We start from the raw sequence: 15,398 nt of genomic DNA, 5'->3' as shown, positions 1-15,398 counted from the left end.
ATGCCATAGAGTGAGTTCCTTAAAATCAATCCTTAGAATCAACAATCAATTTTTAAAAATCATATCCTTTAGTAGAGCAACACAAATTAAATAAATGGTTGAGTTACGAACAAATTATATAATTTTATGAACACAAAGACCAACGGAAATTCAGAATATACACGAGGTTTAATTCAAAAAGTACACGAGGCTTAATTCAAAAGTAACACCTCTATGGCTCTAACTTCTTTCTTCTAAGCCAATTTTTAAAATTCTACTGTACCTAATAGCCACACTCATCATGCATGTAACGCACTTGTTACATTTGTTCCCAGATGTTGCCGAAGTGCTGATATCTGACGAAGATGACTACCAATACGAATTTAAAAGTTAAAACAGCGAGCGTGAGATCGAGGATCTTCTCCAGTGCATTTTCACGGGGATAAATCATGGACGTATTATTTTGAAACCCTAGAACAAGAGTCAATATAGGTGAGGTACTGCAACAGCACATTCCACATTACCCCCCCCCCCCAAAAAAAGTTCAAGGTGGTCTAATCTGCGGAGAAAGTCATAGTGATCATTTCAGATTTCGAAGGTGTCGTGCTCATTGACTTCTTGAAACAATGAACCACAATAAACTCAGAATACTATGTGGAAACATTTAAGAACGAGTCACGCAAGAGGGCTTGCAGTTTAAGGAGGTTCTACCGCACCCGTCTTACAACTCAGACCTTGCACCTTGCAACTTTCATCCCTTCCCAAATACGAAAGAGCGTCTGAACGAAGTGAAAACGACCAAAAAACGTCCATTTAAATATAATGTAACAACAATCACCAAAATTGTCCTCCGACGAGTTTGTCCGACTAGTCACGAGTTAGTGCAAGTGCGTAGAAAGGAATGGAGACTACACCAAAAAGTGAATAGTGCATTACATAGAGTTCAGTTGATTTTAACGTCCCTTTCAGCAGCGAGGCTATATGAGATGGGACCTACTGATTTAACGTGGAATCCGAACCATGAGCTCCCGCCGGGAATCGAACCCGAGTCTTCCAAGCCAACGCATTACATAGGACAAATTTACCTATCAGGTACTGAAAGAATTTTGAAAATCGATTATAAATAAAATGTTACAGCCATGGAGCCATTATTTTTTAATTAACCTCTGTATTGAAGTTTACACTATAATACCATATATTAAAATTACGGTATTATATGCACACTAGTTGTTGTTCACCAGGGTGCTACAAGTCATGTTTAACTTTTTCTTCTTCTTTTTTTGTTTGTTTTCTAACTAACTTGCTATTGCACAATTATTTCCCAACGATTAATCAAAGTTAGAATACAAAAATTCTTATTTCTTTACTAGTACCGTACAAATTAGCTGACTAGATTTGGCCAAATATGAAGCATTGTCGAAACCAGCTTTCATTTTTGGATCCCCTTCAAGAAAAAGATTTAAGTGCACGCTTGCGTACTTACAGTATAACATTCGTAGAAGGGACGGCTTTCTTACGCTGATTGACAGAAGCAAATTGGGCCGCGGTGGCTCAGTTCAAGAGACGCTAACTTCTGGTACATGTAGTCCCTAGTTCAATTTCAGCTTCCTCCAAGCTTTTTTTGTGTGTGTGTTTGGGTGTGTGGTGGTCAACGAACACTGTGTGCTTGTGCTCTCCAGTTTCCTAACAGCCTTCATTCCGCCATTATCATCTATAGCTATCTGATTATCGCAAATTTCCTTTAGCCTCGGGACCTAATCGTGACACATTAAACTTAAAACATGTATGTAATTAGTATATAGGGACATGGCCGCCGGCAAGGGGTCGTTGTTGTTTCCTTGGATTTTGGAAGGAATTGGAAGCAAGGGCGCCGATTTCTCTGTAAATTTGGGGGGTATTCAAATACAGAACGCATATGTGAGGATTTTAAGACAACTTGCATTCAAATTACGCCAAATATTGTATACTCATAAACACAACGTCGGAGCCTACATGAGCTTTGGGGGGCCTCGGGCTCCCCGCCCCCCAGAATCGGCGCCCTTGATTGGAAGCATATGTCAAGACATACTAAGAGGCACGTGGCTAAATGGTAGAATGCTTACCTTTGATATGTAGGATTCCTGGTTTGATCCTCACCCAAATAAGTTTCTGGTGGACAACATCGTGTCCGTGTGTTTTCTCGGGGTATTTGTTTCCTCCCACTTTCTCATTCTACTAACTCTATCATAATTCATTTGATTCACTTCTCTGTCTCCCTTAGCCTAACAGGCATATCGTGAGACAAAAACTGAAATGCCCCATTTCATTTTCAAGAATAATAATTTGCCTAGTCTAATACTATAATAGTTCATATATTTTTTCAAATATAGTCCGTTTACTATAGCTTGGCGTTGTATTTTGACACAAAACCTGGCTAGCGAATTTTAGCAGTCCTTCCCCTTCTTTCCCCTTATCGCAATGGTAACAGTGACACTAACTCATTAACTTTAGCACTAGCAGGGTTTGGTATTTGCAACTTGCGCAAATTTTGAAACAAACAGCTTTACTTCTTCTCTAATATGAATTTATTGGTACATTTCTGCTAATTAGTTAACTATATCAGGTTGGTCTCTCTAAACCTCGCGCCGTGAAGAGAAATACAGTCTTACAGGAGGGTAGTATTCGAATTTTAAGATGGTGAAAGAGAGCGAGGATGAAAAAGATGAGAGGAAAGAGAAAGAAAGAAACACTTCAACATTTACTTCATTAACGAATTTAATCAGTCATAAAACGGAAAAAAGGATATCGGAATCCACAACCACAATATCTGCGAAAGTGTTAGCAACATACTGGCGGAATATATATCCCGCCAACTTTGGAGCCTCAGTGTTCGGCCCCATTCTGGCCTTACAGAAGCTACCATCTAGGCATTCACCTCGTGGAACTGAGGAAAATCTTAATAAGGAAGACCAGCTGGAGCCGGGTTCATGATTACGCTGGATCTACCTATTTTAATGTCTTTTTTGTGTTGGACAGTGTGTTTTAAGGTCACCCAGACAGTGAAGACAAATCTGTACTGCTTCAAAATGTTTACATGTTAAAGTTCGCTTACTGTATTTTGAACACGTAATTCAATGTGTATTCTATTCTTACAGCAGCATGCTCTATTTTCTAGCAATTTAAGTCTATGGTTTTTAGTCATTATAATTATTGCATCATAATCTTCCTTCTCAAAGCTTGTTCAACTAGTATGGAATTCTAGACTTGGCAGTTTGCAACACTGCAAACCTTCACCAACAGGCAATATATGGCTAGAATATTTCCACCCACACTCGCTTCGAAATTCCCATCCCGTGTTTACAATCAGTACAGAACTTTTCTGTCACCTTATCATGAAAACAACGCTGTCCAGCGAACCTAACGGTCTTTGGTCTCTCTGTTTATTGTTTACAATACAAACTGCAATTTCCCAATATTGCCAGGCGTACATGGCTTTCGCACACTTTCGAACATGAATACTTCTACAAAATTGAGTGGGTATTATATGTAAGATTGTATTACATAATAACTAACTCGCTTTGTCATAACGTTAATGTTTCAGTCATCTCAAAAGTAGCAATTTATGTAGTAATAGTAATTGGTTCATGACCGTGCAGTAGGTACATTCGGTTCGACGCTTCATGCGCCTGGCAACCATGAATTAACCATATAAGTTTGAGAAGCAAGGTTTTGACGCTCGCACTACAATTGTTGTTTCTTCCATCCTAGAGTGAACGGACAATACTACACTTTATTCACTGTAGAATAAAGATGTGTGTGTAAATAACTGTGCAAGCATGCATCGAAATGTGTACTCGCGATTGTGCTTCTGTAGCGGTTTCTTGCCCCTCCTTGAAAAACATTCTAAGGGTGTCCCTGTATACGGATAAGAAATTAGCTATACAACATGTTCGCCGCTTTAAAAGAAAACGAGAAAATATTCCTAAATTTAAAGAAGTACTGAAACGGCATCTTGTAAAGAACTGCTATATTACTCATTATGAAGTTTTGTAATTTTAATTATAACGGCCCACAATTATGCATACAAGTTGACAAATTCAATATTATGAAGCATATACACTCTACTACGAATTCAACTTAAATTGTGCAAATACTTCAAATTAAAAACAAACGCTATTTATTGTGTAAAAATAAAAAAAATATAGGAAGAATATGGATTTTGCAATATATTCGTGTCGAAATAATTCCAAACATTACAAAGCCATTCACGTAGCTATAAAAATAATTAACAATGCGGGTATCAACAGCTTACTGACCAACAGAACAATAATCCATACATTTTTAAAGTTCTTTCCTTTTACATTAATGCTACTTTACAGCCAAGAGCAAATATATTGCGTACTCATACGTTATGATACAATATTATATTGTTTTGACACATTGTTATTATCTCGTAATAAATACAAATACTAGATTCATCGTTGTGCGTTAAAATAATTTTCTCTTAATTGTTTTAATTTTTTATACTTTTTTTTTTAAATGTATGCACCTGGTTCGGTGCTCGGAGGCTTTGCCACGTAAAAGCAGTAACAAACAGACAAATAAATTGTTGTTGAGTCACTTTTACAATATCGGAGAAAGGGTCACGGTGACTCACTGGTAGAGCGCTTACCTCTAATGCGTGAACCTCCTGGTTCGATTCCTGGTAAAGTAAGTTTGTGGTGGACAATATGGTTTCCGTGGGGTTTTTTGGGATATTTCTTTCCTCCCACATTGTCATTCCATCGATTCTTCTATCATGATTCACTTGCCTTAACCCTTAATTGGTGACGTGAGGTCCCACGGACACCGAACACCTTTTTTCTTCTTCTCCCTCTATACAGACGATTGACCTTGAATGCGTGCCACTCCCACTCAGCGTTGCCAGATCTAGCATAATGATGCTAGATCTAGCATAATTCGCATGTCTTTAGCATCTAGCATCTTGCTTTTAGCATCCTGCCCAAACCTAGCATAAATTCAGCAAGTTCATCAAAACCTGGAGATGAGAAAGAAGTTGGTCGTGGAAAGAAAAAGAACGGCAGAAATGTATCCTCGTCCCTTGATTCATACAGTCGGTAAACCATACAGCCAGTCTTATTTTCCGAAGTAACTTAGAACGGCTTTTTTTTTTTTTTTTTTTTTTTTGTGGCTCCACCCAGGGTTTTCTAATCTTTAACTGCGAGGCATGGGCGGAGCTATGGGGGCCATTTCCCCCCAACTTTTTGACAACTTCACCATCTTCATTCCTGAAATAAAGGGCCCAAGACCGACCAAACATCTGCCCCCCTTCCCCAGCAGACAATTCCCAACTCCGCTTATGCTGCGAGGTAATTTTCTTTCAAAATATGTAAACAAACACTTTGCATTCATTTATACGATATATACGCCATTGAGTCTGGCAACGACTGCACTAGTTTAGTTGAGTTAAACCTTTGGTGCGTGAAGTATTGAGTTCTATCCACGCATTCTTGCGCTCTACGTATTTTAAGTTACGTTATCGTATCTCAACTTCTTTTTTTTTTTAACTCCTGAATTAGTAATTGTGAGGATCTAGCATAATTTGACCGAATCTAGCATAATTTCGATCAGGTTTTGCAATAATCTCGAGCTCTGAGTCTGGCAACGCTGCTCCCACTGTCTTTCTCGCTTGCAATTTGTTACAAGTATCTGTAGAGTTCGGATGTCTAAGCGTCACTGTTACGTTTCCTTGCAGTTAGTAAAGTCCCAGGGACGACACGTCACTAATTGTGTTACTATTTGGTTCCAGGGCAATGTTCATGAGTTGAGTTGATTTTGCGTTTTAACGTCCCTTTCGGCAGCGAGGCTATATGAGACGGGACCTACTGATCAATGTGGAATCCGAACCATACGTGCTCCCGCCGGGAATCGAACCCGGGACTCCCACGCCAAAGGCGCGTACGCTAACCGCTTAGCCATGAAGGATCTTGCCAGTGTTCATATTTTATGCATTTTGAAAACTTTATAATCACTTTTTCTCGTTCAATATATTTGACAAACCTGGACCATCTAGTGTGAATGTGTATGATTCTGAATTTACAGAAAAAAAAAAATTAAAATTACCCGTTACATGTTTCATGTCAGAAAGTGAAAGTGATGCAGTGAGAAGTAAGGTAGAACAGATCTTTGCAAAAAATTGGCGAAACTAATATATATTTCAAAAATTTCACAAATTTGTAAATGTCTTGCCTTCCATTGACAATAATGTTGAGGAGTTCATTTATTATAATTTGCATATCAGTCAGTGTAGCCATATATGAAGTTATCTATATTCACATTAGAAAACCTATACCAGACTGGTTTGAGCATGTTATATCCATGTACATTGCTATATTTCTTTTTTTTTTTAATACTTATGGTGCATTATGTCCTATAGCTACAATGTATATTTAAAACAAATTTGTCTTTCAAAAGTAATTGTGCTCCTTTTAATATTTAATAATTAATAAGGGGCTGAAACGTGGGACGTTAAACTGAAAGATTTCATTTATTATTATTATTATTATCATCCTAAGATCCACTACATGAGAAGTGGGTACACTGTTTTAAAGTGGAAAAAAAAATAGAATTTTATATCCTAGGCAAACCATTCCGCCTTGCACCTAGATTGATTGATTGAAAGGGTTTATATGGGCGCGTCGACATCGAGGTCTTTTGCACCCTTCTCTGACAAGAAAAATGAAGTACCCAAGAAAAAACGCATAGTATCATAGATATAATAAAGTAAAATAAAAGCAAAGTCTGGAGTACGTAAAAGGTGTTCGGTCATTTATAAATTAAAATGTCATAGCATTCAAGAAATGTGCAAACTCGATACACAAACACAAGGACGGGTTAGTACACAACAGCATGTTAATCTTCTCTGTCGGGGCAGCTCGGCAATAGGTGCACACACGTGGGGCAGCCCATAATTAGTAATGAATATGACAGTGCAGTAAAGAAGATAAAAGCAAGGAAATGCTATGACAAGCATAAAAACACCATGAAAAAACACAAACGGTAGATAAAAGCAGAAATAAATTAATTAAAAGAAATGTGAGAAATGCACTCACAAATCACTCAAGACGTGCAAAAGCTGCAAGTAGGTGAAAACTCGCTGGATCATCTGGACATCGTCTCCAAGCAAGGTAGACAGATCAGCTGGTAAGCGCCTTGCACCTAGAATCAGGCCCGTATCCATGGGGGGGGGGGGGAATAAGGTGGCCCTAAATTTTTGCTAGTCCCCTCTAAAATTTTCACGGTAGGCTTGCAAATGAACTATAATATGGTGATGAATAATAATATGGTTGGATCGCCCCCCTAACTTCAGCCGGACCCCCCTACATTTTTGGGCTAGCTACCAGTAGGGATGCACGCGAGACGAGACGAGACGAGAAATGGAAAAGTCTCGTCTCGCAGCCTCAAATGTTGGTCTCGCCTCGCGTCTCGTCTCTTCTCGCAAATGTGAAGTCTCGTCTCGCATAAAATTTTGAGTCTCGTCTCGCGTCTCGCGCGTGACTTTCTCGCATGGTCTCGCAGTCTCGCATATATTCTGGTCAAAATTTTGCAATGTTATTCTATGACTGTTAATGAATGATGATGTGATATTCTGTCCGAAGGCAGGTATTTGACCTAAAAGTCCCTTGGCAAGCTGAATCCTTGGTGGTTGGCCATTGCTTTCCATGGGATGAATGTTCATAACATCCTAAGGAGACGGAACCTAAAGTTCAACATGGTATCCGAACTTGTGTCCCCTCCGCTCCAAATTAAAAGAAAAGTTGTGCTGGAATTTGATTCCTGGACCATTAATGTTCGTCAAATTAACCCTTTCCGGTACACGGCTTTTTGGGCTATTTTTTAGACTTTCAGTCAAGCAGCTACTGCATCGTCACTATTTATCCTAGGATCATGGTTCATACCTCATTCTTTTCAGAATGAAGCTGGCTTTCAAATGGTACCACTTGCATGCTCATACCATATACCAGGAGCGGGAAAAATGATGTCAAATGGAAAATTACGGAGGGAAATTTTTCTCGCAATTTGGGCCCCTCTGGAACGGCCCTGTGTGAACGTAGCCATCTAAAAAAATCTGATAAATAGTACTTGGTATACTAAATGTGTGTACCAAATTTCAAGTTTCTATCTTGAATAGTAAGGGCGGGAGAAATTTTATAAGGAATTCCCACCATGCCCCATATTACCGTAAAACACCATGATCTCAGGTAAAAAATTTCCTGAGACATCCCTAATTACCCTAGGGTCATGTTTCGCCCATCATTCTCTTCAGCTTAGAACTGCCTTTCAGGCGGTATGACTCACGTGTCTCCATCATGTATCTAAGACGGGAAAATCCCGAAAAAAGGGATTTTTGGGGTCCAATTATCCTTTTTTCAACTTTTAGCCCCTCTGGACCCCCCTGTTTTAACGCAGGGGTCTGAAAAAATCTGATAAATACTACTAGATGGGCTGAATGTTTATGCAGAATTCCAATTTTCCAGGTGCAAAACTAAGCCCGCCAAAAAAATATATACTGACAATGCCCCATATTCCCGTATACAGAGGAAAATTTTTAAACATTCGCTGAGACATCCCTAATTACCCTAGGATCATTCAGAATAGAACTCGGTACCATTCACTTGTCTCCATCATGTATCTAACGCGAGAAAATCCCGTGAAAGGGATTTTTTGGTAAAAATTTCCCTTTTTCAACGTTTAGCCCCTTTGTACCCCATGTTTTAACACAGAAGTACGAAAAAAATCTCGTAAATACTCCTCGGTGGACTGAATGTTTGTGCACAATTTCAATCTTCTAGGTGCAAAAATAAGCCCGCAAAAAATAATACCGAAAATGTCCAAAATTCCCCTATACAGAAGTATATTTTGATAAAAATTCCCTGACACTTCCCTAATTACCCTAGGGTCATGTTTCGCCCATCATTTTCTTCAGAATAGAACGCCTTTCAGGCGGTACCATTCACATGTAACCATCACGTATCTAAGGCGGGAAAATCGCGAAGAAAGGGATTTTTTGGCAAAATATCCATTTTTTCAACTTTCTGCCCCTCGGGATTCCCCCCTGTTTTAACGCAGAAATCTGAAAAAATCTGGTAAATACTACTCGGTGGACTGAATGTTTGTGCAAAATTTCAATCTTCTACGTGTAAAAATAAGCCCGCCAAAAAATAATGAACATAGACCGGCCCCACAATATTAAAAGAATATATATATATATATATATATATATATATATATTTTAGAATTATGACGTCATCACCTCCTATGTCTCGACGCAGGAAGGTGTGAAACCATACGTAAGGTCTTCTACAATGCCTCTGGACTTGAAAAAAAAAAAAAAAAAAAGGACGAAAAAGCTCAAATAGGAGAGTTATAAAGCAATGTACCATGAAACACCCCGTATGGTACATATTGTACCATGGGATCCCCAAAGGGTTAATAGCATAATTTACAGCAAAACCAGCATAAATTGTTGCTGGATCCAACATTGTTTTCCAGCTTAGAGGTCTCCAGCAATATTTGGCTCTTCTAAAACATCGTCGCCACTATCAACATTTACACGTTTTGGTCGTTTCCTTGAAGGGTGATTTTCCATTATAAAGATGTTTTTATACCACCAAAAGCGCTTGTAGACAACAAAAGAACTCCTCACAACACAATACGACCCAATTCTTTTGGTTCGTTCGCGCTTGTAGCAATGTTGCATTATCGCATTTTATCAACTTTCGCGTTCAACTTATATAGTGTTGCCAGATCTAGAAAATAAAATTACTGACAGATATAGGGCCATTCCTACCATCTTGCATTAAACCTATAGGGCCATTATACCAAACCAGTGTTTGAATTAAACTTCCGAATTAGAGGAGGATGTTTTTGATAAATATATAGAAAGAAAATACTTATTCCATGTAATAATATCATGTTATTTCTGCGAGCTGGACCCGGGATAAACTTTGACGAGAGGGGATTTCCCCGCCATCCCCCAAACATAAATCGCTAGTAGTAATGTGAAAAAGACAGAAACAACAAAAATATCACATTTTGCAGCAATAGGGAGTCTTATTCGATTTTCAGACCAAAAAACAGAAGTTCATGTATTCGTGCGCGCCCGCGTGTATGTGTTTGTGTCGTAAAATAAAGTCCTAAATCGATGTTGTAATAAATTTCCAATTTACAAAGCTTTTCTTTTTTAATGATGTTTAGAAACTAAAGAAGGCTTTAATTCTGAAAATCAATATATAATTACATGTAATTCATAAATGTTGCGAGACTGCGAGAAGTCTCGCGAGACTTAACTGAGTCTCGTCTCGCGTCTCGTCTCGCATGGTTTAGTCTCGTCTCGCATAAAATTTTCAGTCTCGTCTCGTGTCTCGTCTCGCAAATGCGAGACGAGACGAGACTTTTCGCGTCTCGCGTGTATCCCTAGCTACCAGCCTGTCTAGAATTACAAGATTTCTGTGAGTCCAAAGCGGGACTCTTCGGTAGGATGCTTACTAAGTTGTGGATCTAGCAGGGGGCTGATGGGCCTAGCCCCCCACTTTTCTGAAAGAGAAAAATAATTTAAGCTGTTATTTGTATGCTTTTCAATGTTTATAGTAAACTCACGAGATATGGGTCCTAGCTGCCCGTTTTAATCTTCTAGATCCGCCACTGTGCATAATAATTGATTTTCTCCTTTCCCAGCGATAAAATATACCTAACCAACACAAAAGACAGTTTAACTTCATTCTTGTTAAATGTATTGGAACTGATTGTTAGAAACACTGTGCGAATCAGGTTAGATAATCAAGGGTAGGAGATATTAACTTAGACCGAACAGAACACAAAGGACGGAGATGCAATAATTCAAAATAAAACAATGACTCCCTTCCGCTACCCCCACCAACACACACACAGAACACTACAATGATTGTTTGACAACAATACTCAACAAGAAATTTATTAAATCAATAAGCTTGGACACAATGATTAAACTAACTATACACTGCTTGAGATAGGCGCACCTAACATTCGGAAATGCCTGAGTATAGAATGGAAAATTTCTTCCGTTGTGCATATACAGAATGTGATACGTTTTCAAACACATACATTTATACGTTATGCGTAGTTCGAATCACCTAAATTAATCGACGAGAACGAGTTGAACTGTATGTAGGAGGCTCCGATTACAAGTGAAAACTATTGCCACTTCAAAATAATTAAACTGGGTGACGCGTGAAAACAATGGAAAAGAACGTGTGTGTATTGTGAAACTATATGGACTATTTCAACAATATGCTCCGATGAAAAAAAAAATCAATATGATTTAGGTTACACCGATAAGAAACAGAGCTCCGATGTAATTTTCTCATGTAGAGGGTTAAATTATACAATTGAAAACGTTGCTGATAGCTTCCAGTTATTATTATTATTATTGTAGCAATACAGGCCCGTACCCACGGGGGTCTAGTGGAAGCCGCCCCCTAAATTTGAATTTGCCCCATAAAATTTTCAAGGTAGGCTTGAAAATGAACTATAATATGGTTTCGTCGGGCTCCCTCTACATTTTTGGGCTGGATATTTGACAATGGCATACAACAAAAGACAATTTTAGAGTGTAAAGTACAATAACATTTTTAGGTCAGGGTAGCCACACTGTGCCACACCCAAGATTATAATTACGCAAATGATTATAAATACCCGCATGGCTAACACGGCCAAGTCAACAACTCCTGGCATTAATCTCACCTCTGATACCATCAACAGGGGTTTTACTCATGGTAGGAAGTGTGAAGATAAACAGAGATGCCACTACAAAACGAAACACGCATAATTATTGCTTTCTGTAACAGTCGTGTATTTTCCGACTTTCCTTCGGGTTGGAGGGGGCAGAAGATACTCAAATATACATTGAAAAATGAAAACTTTAAGTTTTACGTCCCACGATTCCGTCGGCTATGATAAAGGAGGCGATCATAATGAGAAATTAACCAAATAGCGGAATGAAGTGGGAGAAAACGGAAGAACCCCGAGAAAATCCACGCACATGATGTTTGTCCACCAGAAAGTTCACTTGGCATGAGCTGTGATCGGACCAAGGACCCCATGGACCAGATTTGAACGCTCTACCACTGAGCCACCGCGGCCCATCCGAAATACATAGACTTTCACGCTCTTCCATTGGTATATTATAAAATTAAGAAGCACATGTACCCCGAACTCAAGGGGTTTCGACTCTCTGAAAACCGAAATGAAGTGCTTGCTCTGCAAGGATCGGCCTGTAATGCTTTGAAAAGTTTTTTTTATTGTAACAGGGACTTTCCGTTTTTACCAAGAATGTTCTCGTGATGGGGATTTTTAAGGAGAAGTGCTGCAACGGTATGATCAGAGCGTCGAAGGCGCAGAGGTGGGGGCTACTTACAGTTACTGCCACAATCAGTACATCCAAGAAAGAGGAGAAAGTACGCTTAGCTTGAGTTGAATTTGAGTTTAACGTCCCTTTCAGCAGCGAGGCTACATGAGACGGGACTTACAGATTAACGTGGAATCCGAACCACATGAACTCCCGCCGGAAATCGAACCTGGGTCTCCCACGCCAAAGGCGCGGACGTTAACCGCTTAGCCACGGAGGAGCTCGAAAGCACGTTTAGCGTGTACAAATATACGAACGGTTAAAGGTACTGGGTTACGACCGCAATATTTTCCAATCGCGGGTTCGAATCACACCCTGGCCAGCGACCCGTGTTATGAAATGAAATCTAAGTTTAACGTCCCACGTTTATGCCCATTAGGCTAAGGGAAATGAAATGAAATCTTTGAGTTTTACGTCCCACGGTTATGCCGGTTAGGCTAAAGGAGACGTTGATGATGAGTAATGAATGAAATGGTGGAATGAAGAAAGTGGGAGGAAACGGGAGAACCCCGAGGAAACCCACGCACACGGTGTTTGCCCACCACAAAGTTCACTTGCCGGGGGCTAGGATCGAACCCGGGACCCAAGCACCAGAAGTTAACGCTCTACCACTGAGCCACCGCGGCCCCCATTAAGCTAAGGGGGACGATGATTAAAGTAAGTGAATAATGGAGGAAGGATTTTTTGGAACGAGAATGTGGGAGGAAATGGTTTTAACTCCCACTCTTGTCGGCTAAGCTAAAGGAGACGGTGATGATGAGAAATGAATGAAATGGTAGAAGAAAATAGGAGGAAACGGGAGAACCCGAGGAAACCCACGCATACAGTCTGTCCACCATAAGGCTCACTTGGTGCGAGCTAGAATCGAATCAATGACCAAAGGTGAACACTCTACAACTGAGCTACCGCGGCCCCGTGGGAGGAAACGAGAATGCCCAAGAAAATCCTTGGACACGATGTTGTCTAACACAAAGAACCAGTGCTATGAATCGTGATTTTATCACTTCCTAGACAATAATCTCCCATAATCTCAATCAGCCCAAGAAGCAAAAACACATGACATGAAACTTGTACAGACTTAACTTTTACTAAAACAATGCAAAGTCGCATTATTCATATTTATGTCGTATTGTTTAATCAGAAGAAAGAAAGTCAACACTACAAAAATTACACTTCTTCAGGCCTCAAGTCAATTTTTGTGAAGCAATTAGCGCTCGTTTCTAGTAAACATGGGTCCGGGTTCGGTTCCCAGTACGAGGGCACTGAAGCTTTAAAGAATTGCGTCAGCTCAGATTCTACCTGAATGATAGAAACGTCCGTCCGGTAGGACGTGACGTCCTAAAAGTTCTACCATGTTTATCTATTTATTAGAGTATTTCTAATTTGTGCACTTCAGCGGACAAAGTTCTTCTGGTGGAAAAAGCATGAAGTCTAGTTGTAGCGCAGAGAAAAATCATGTTGGGACGACTGGTAGGACAGCGGCTCTGTACAGGGGCGTAAATAAGTTTCCCGCGGACCCCGCATTGCGGAGGGGCCTGAAGCCATCAGGGGGCTCTCAAATCGTGAAGTGGGTCGTAGAAAAGGGGCCCCACTCCACGCTGTTTGCGTAGAGGCCCTCAAGCCTTTAGTTACGCCGCTCGTTCTGTACAAAAGTCCTTCCGGAAGGCCATAAGCTTGTACGTTCTACCATTAAGTTGTAAGTCCTAGTGTTATACCCTCAAAGGAACCGATCCTGCCCTCCCCCCCAAAGCTTATGTCGGCCCCCTATTGTAATTATGAATGTACAATATTTGGCATAATTTGAATGCAATGTGTCTTAAAATCCTCATATACATATATACCTTGTGCATCTGATTGCCCCCCCACCCCACCCAAATTTACAGAGAAATCTGCGCCCTGGTATATCCTTAGTGCTGAAAGGAAATGCTAACTTCAATACATAAACAAGTTGGCAGCCCCGTTTTTAATCTATACCTTAGAAATACTGCGAGACCGCTTCTATTACAGATAACGTTAAGCATGAAGAAAAAATACGGCTTAATCAGTCACAACAAAAACAATTTATAGCCAGTATCATAAAAATCAATTGTAAAAGAATATATATTTATTGAATGCAGAATCAGTTATACGCCTCTTTCATAGGGAAAAAAACTGTCACACATTTCATTAATATTACATCGCAGTTACGGTAACATGTTTAGAAAGCGTTCCGACTTGTAACGAAAACCTCACAAAGGTGGCAGTTGCGGAGGAACCTTACTAATACGTATATCCTGTCAAACAATGCCACTTGGATCGAATTCAACCCAACAAAACCGGTGCATCTTGTGTGTAAGCTATTAATATAATCCAATACACTTCAGTGACAACAGAATGTTCAACCTACTCTGCATTCAAATTATAGTCAATAAATGGAACTTACCTACAGCAGACCACTAAATTCACAAGGCTTTATCAGCTTATTTTCTTTCTGCGAGTGCCTCTCTTTAACACCCCGTGTGCACGTTAGACATTGAAAAAGACAGCTTCTGCAAACCGCCTGTAGAGTGCGTTGACCCAGGGTTGCCACAATTTTAAATAAAACGCAAAAAATAACAACCGGATAATCAGCATTCGAGTGACAATGAGATATTATTCATTTAACGGGGGTGGGGGATGAAATCTGAAGTGAAATTATTTTTTTTCAGCTCAACGTCCCAAGTTTATGCCCTTTAGGCTAAGGGAAACAGATGATTAGATTAAGGCAAGTGAACGATGTTGATTGTTGAGTAGGTGAGTACATTTATTGCGAAGTTGGTCGTCCGCCTTGTTTTCGCCAAAAAGCGTAAATAACAGCTACCAAAAAATTTAAATAACCCATTTTTAGGATTGCTTTAAATAAAAAAGGCATAATACAGGGACGCCCGAAGAAAATTTTCTAGGGGGCATCTACATGGTTGCTCTGGATATTTCTGGTATTTAATATACGTGATTTACTATATTACGTATACATTTT

The 15,398-nt window shown here is 39.7% G+C and overlaps 1 protein-coding gene across 4 annotated transcripts in view; it reads right to left on the bottom strand.

Moving 5' to 3' along the window:
• Nucleotides 1–15,028, bottom strand: part of LOC145675771 (uncharacterized) — a 106,124-nt gene extending 91,096 nt beyond the window's left edge. The window contains exon 1 of one of the 4 annotated variants that reach the window (XM_081746453.1): nucleotides 14,826–15,028. The gene's annotated coding sequence lies outside the window, so the exon portion shown is untranslated. The remainder of the gene's footprint in view (nucleotides 1–14,825) is intronic. The other 3 variants (XM_081746454.1, XM_081746450.1, XM_081746451.1) reach the window with 3 other exon arrangements.
• Nucleotides 15,029–15,398: the final 370 nt, after the last annotated feature.

Source organism: Thermobia domestica, chromosome 18, assembly GCF_964235325.1.
Source record: "Thermobia domestica chromosome 18, izTheDome1.hap1.1, whole genome shotgun sequence".
Classification (NCBI taxonomy): domain Eukaryota; kingdom Metazoa; phylum Arthropoda; class Insecta; order Zygentoma; family Lepismatidae; genus Thermobia; species Thermobia domestica.
The sequence above is the reverse complement of the archived record's forward strand: the minus strand, read 5'-3'. Positions and strand labels throughout refer to the sequence as shown.